The sequence below is a fragment of the Sorex fumeus genome, unplaced genomic scaffold, assembly GCF_029834395.1.
Source record: "Sorex fumeus unplaced genomic scaffold, SorFum_2.1 ptg000051l, whole genome shotgun sequence".
In the NCBI taxonomy this organism is placed as follows: Eukaryota; Metazoa; Chordata; class Mammalia; order Eulipotyphla; family Soricidae; genus Sorex; species Sorex fumeus.
Genome location: NW_026606108.1, coordinates 13296062 through 13301335, shown reverse-complemented (window position 1 = coordinate 13301335; position 5274 = coordinate 13296062). Strand labels below are relative to the sequence as shown.

At 39.0% G+C, this 5274-nt stretch overlaps 1 pseudogene; it reads left to right on the top strand.

Moving 5' to 3' along the window:
• Positions 1–1248: 1248 nt before the first annotated feature.
• Positions 1249–1969, top strand: LOC130032815 (FUN14 domain-containing protein 1-like; annotated as a pseudogene).
• Positions 1970–5274: the final 3305 nt, after the last annotated feature.

Sequence of the window (5274 nt, the reverse complement as noted above, 5' to 3'; positions counted from 1 at the left end):
GATGTTATAGGAGCATAAAATATATAAAATTTTCATTGTGAGAGAAAAGTATCATAGATGATTTCTGAAAATAAGCTTTGCCTTTATTGACATAAAAATTAGTATAGTGATGTAAAAACCAACAAGGGTAGATTTTATAGAAATGAAAGAAAAGAAGAAAGATAACTGTAGAGACAATATATTAGGATAAAACAAAAAATATGAAGGAGCTAGTTCAAAAAATGATTCAGATGGGGAATATAGTATTGTGGGTACAGCACCTACTTTGCATGCAGCTGATCCAAGTTCTTTTTTTTTTTTGCACCGTATATGGTCCCCATGAGCCCCCAGGAGTGATCCCTGAAGGCAGAGCCTTAAGTGAGAGCTGAGCACTGCTGGATGAAGACGAAAGCAAGAAAGAAAGAAAGAAAGAAAGAAAGAAAGAAAGAAAGAAAGAAAGAAAGAAAGAAAGAAAGAAAGAAAGGGGGGAGGGAGGGAGGGAGGGAGGGAGGGAGGGAGGGAGGGAAGGAGGGAAAGAGGAAGGGGAGGGGGAAGAGAATGAAGGGAAGAAATGAGGAAGGATGGAAGAAGGAAAGAAAAGAGAAGGAAAAAAGAGAAAGAGGGAAAGAAAGAAAAAGAGAAGGAAAAAGAATAGAAATAGAAAATAAAATAAAGAGAGAAAGAATGGAAATTATTCGTGGTAGGAGGAAAGAGGGCAAAGCAAAAGTTGTAGTTAAAGGGCTAAATAGAATGTCAGAGTTAGGACTTTTTCTTGGGAAATGGAGGAAATACTTAAAAGCTTTGAACCTAGTACCATCAAATGTGAACTTCAGCTCACTACTATGCCTACAGTGGATGCCATGGGAGAGACAAGACTGAAGTCGGAAGATTACTGTTGTGGCCAGTTATGAAAGAATGTTCAAGATGGCTTGAACCAAAGAATTTTTGACTCTGGTGGATTAAAGAGGAAGGGTAAAATGATAACTAGATTTCAAGCTTATCTAGTTTTACTTTGTTCAAGTGCAATATGGCTTATTAGTAGTTTTTTAATAAAAATTAAATATACCAATATTTAAAAGAGGGTACTTGGAAATGATAAAGAGAGAACTGTTGTAAAGGGCGGAGGTGGCCAAGTTCATTACAAATCTATTGAACGAATCTACAGAAAAGGATCAAAATTAAATAAAAGAGTATCAGAGAGGAGCTCTTAAGTGGTGGGGAAAGCTGGGCGGGTGGGGACTACCTTCAGAGCTCGCCACCGGCGGTATCATGGTGACCCGGAACCCCCCTCCACAAGAATATGAAAGTGATGATGAACCTTATGAAGTGTTGAATTTAACTGAGTATGCAAGAAGATATCACTGGTGGAATTGAGTGTTTGGTCACAGTTCCGAACCTATGGCAGAAAAATACTCTGTAGCCACACAGATTGTAGTGGACGGAGTGACTGGATGGTGTGCGGTATTTTTGTTTCAGAAAGTTGGAAAACTTGCAGTAACTGCTGTAGGTGGTGACTTTCTTCTCCTTCAGATGGCCAGTCATAGTGGCTATGTTCATAGTGGCTAGGTTGACTGGAAAGGAGTTGAAAAAGATGTAAACAAAGCAAAGCGACAGGTTAAGAAATAAGCAAATAAAGCAGAACCTGAAATCAACAACATAATTGAAGAAGCAACAGAATTTATCAAACAGAACATCGTGATATCCAGTGGGTTTGTGAGAGGCTTTTTGCTAGGCCTTGCATCTTAAGGACATGAGTGTGCTATGACAGTGAAGTCACTGTGAGAAGAGAAATGGTGGTGACAAAGGGTTTCAGCATTGTGTGCTCCCACATTCTGCAGGGAGATAAGAAACACCTAGTTGGACAGTATCACGCTCACAACTTAGCATTTTGCCATCAGAAGCTTGGAAAACAAACTATAGTATCTGCTATAGAACAATCTGTATGGTCTGTGTACAGTAGTATTCCTGGGAAAAACATGGCTTTTGTTATTTTTTTTAAAATATGAATTTGTGGGACTGGAGAGATAGCACAGCGGGTAGGGTGTTTGCCTTGCATGCGATTGACCTGGGTTCAATTCCCAGCATCCCATGTGGTCCCCTGAGCACCACCAGGGGTAACTCCTGAGTGCAGAGCCAGAAGTAACCCCTGAGCATCGCTGGGTGTGACCCAAAAAGCAAATAAATAAATAAATAAATAAAAATAAAATATGAATTTATTTAGAAATTAGTCCAGAAAATATCACTGAATAGATATGGAGAGAAAAAAAATTGCTTGGATATATTCCCCAGTGAACTATTATCCTTGTTTCATTTAAATAAGATGTTTTTCATTGTGCTTTATAGTATATTGGCAATATTTAAAAATTGTATTATATATTATCGTTTCAGCATTAGGGCAGACTTTTTTTAAAGTTAATTAAACATTATGAATGCCCTTTTGCGGACGAATTTAGAAATAATAGAATCATTACCAGTGTTTAAGTTGTCTTTTCTTGTAATTCTTTCTTTGCTTATATAATAACTGTACTAAACAATATCAAAGGAGACTCTTATTTGATTTTTTAATGTAAAAATATTTAAAAAGTGTTTAACCTGCCCCTGTGTTTGATACCCAGCACTGCTAAAGAAAAAAAAGTATATAAGCTATTTTTTTTTATCAATTTATTTATCCTTGTAGCTTGGAGAAAGGTAATTATTTTGAAGGTTCATATTGTTAGGTCACTGATTCATTTTGTAAACTGAATGAACTTTCTTTCTTCCTAAAGTCCTGTTATTATGTCGACCCCTTCAGAAAGATAATGTCATGTGAAGTACTTAGTATATTACAATTTAAAAAAAATTTGAACAATGATTTTAAGTATAATTGTGAAATTGTAACTTAAAGAGAATTGTCTCCTAGATGTTATCAGTAGCTTCTGAAATTTTTGAATGCAACCCTGTATTGGGCCACAGAACTGAATATGGTAGAGGGGGTTCATAAAAAATCTTAAAATTTTTTTTAAATAAATTTATGATTTATTATCAATAAATAAATAAAAGAGGATTAGGAATAAAAGAACAAAAGTTAAAAACACATAGGCATGAGTAATATTAACATGTGCCATAACAGATAGGGATGGAACATAGAATGTACTTCCAGAAAACAAGTCATTTCTCAAAATAATATATATTGCATGCTAAATAAAAAAAATTCCCTCAAGGAAGAGAAATATTTGGTATTCCTCTAACTGGGTGGCTTATGTGAAGCGGGGAAGAGAAAAACGGTCCCTTTTTCCCCCATCCACCTCCGCAACCCAGAGCCAGAGTTACTGTGTTCTTATCTCATCCTGCAGAAAGGAATTTCAGGAGTAGACAAACAGCGAAGTAAAACATTTTATTTGGAGGTTTTCGAAGGGTGGAGGGAGAGAAAAGTGGGAGAGAGAGTAACGTGCTCAAGAGAGAACGTGGGCTTCTCCAATGGTGGAGAGAGCCCTGACACACATCCTAGTATTAGATATGGAAGCATGAAAGCATACATCTCAAGAGGGGAGGCAACACATCTGCTCAGGGAACACCTGTGCTAGGCCACGTGGGCACAAGCAGCACATGGGCTCAGCAGCATATGCGTGCCCTTCCTTTGTCCAAGGGCAGTAGGGTTGGGAGTTGTGATGGTCTTCTTCGAAATTGCTTTCGAGGCCTTTTGTTTCTGCTGGAGCTTCTCTGGGAGGTGGGTGTCCTGCCTTGTCTGGGTCTGTTGCTGGCACCAGGTGAGGATCCTATCAGGCTTTAGTTCCTGTTTTCTGCAGGGTTGGCTTTTGCAACTTCAGGGCTATCACTTCCCAGGACATATTACTGCCATTGCCTTGGGAGGGACCTTCCCTATCTGCCTGCCTGCCTACATCAGTGGCAGCATCAGTGCCAGTACTTTGTATGTCTAAAACCCAACTATGAATAACATTGTAAATCATGGCACTTCAATTAAAAAGGCTCCCCAGTATGGCCCCTGAGATGCCCCCTACTCCAAACATGTTAAATCTATTGTTCCTTGTTACTTTTATTTTTATTCAGAGTTCTATTTCACATAATAGAGTTCACCCTTGAAAATCATCTTTCAAATGCTCAGATCCACTTACACTTGAATTTTCTTATTACTATGGAGTCAACTCGTAGTATCAATAAACAGTATATTTCTGTAAACATCCTTTTCTCTTCCTTGTGATTTCCTTTTTTGTTGTTGTCTTTGTTCTGGGGCCACACCCATTAGTGCTCAGGGCTCTGTGCTCAGGGATCACTCCTGGAAAGCTGGGCAATGGTATGGGATGCCAGGGATCAAAACCAGATCACCACGTACAAGACAAATGCCCTACTATTAGCACTACTGCTCCAATTCTGCCTTGTGATTTTCTTTTTTTCTTTTTCTTTTTTTTTTCTTTTTGGGTCACACCGGGAAATGCACAGCAATGCACAATGCACACAAAACTCCTGGCTTTGCACTCAGAAATTATTCCTGGTGGTGTTCAGGGGATCGGATGGGATGTTGGGAATAGAACCCAGGTCGGCCGTGTGCAAGGCAAATGCCCTACCTGCTGTGCTGTCTCTCCAGCCCCTGCCTTCTGATTTTCTTAATGACAGTTTCTTGTCTTTAGCTTACCTTATTGTAAGGATACATCATTTATTCTAGATATGTATGCATGTAATGAAACAAACCTCTGACTCTGAGCCATTAAGGCCCACATTGTAGGTTACCTGATTCCTAGCTGTTTCCCTGGCTGTTCTAGGTGATTTGGATGGAAGATCTCTTACTTTACTCACCTAGTTCTTCCAGATAAGTGTCTTGAGAAGGTACTAGATCTTTTAAAGTCTATCATGAGCCCCTGTAGACTATGTATGCCAATATTTTACCAGCCAACAATGGGCAACTGTCCAAACTGCCTCTGAAGTCCGTTTGATCTTCACAATGCAAGAATTGGTTCCCAGAATCCAAGTTCTCTGTGAGTTGTGGTCTCAGACTTGTGCAAGGGATTATTTTTAACAGATAAAAGAAAGCCATTTGGGGCTGGAGAGATAGCACAGTGGATAGGGCATTTGCCTTGCATGTGGTCGACCAGAGCACCACCAGGATTCCTGAGTGCAGAGCCAGGAGTAACCCCTAAGCATCGCTGGGTGTTACCCAAAAAGGAAAAAAGAAAAAAGAAAGCCAGTTATAAACCCATGCTGAGGTTTCTAGGCACAATGTCTACCCTAATAGAAAAGAATTTTAGGAGGAAATATATATCAAAATAGTTTTATTTTGTTTTGTTTTTAGGGAATATGAAG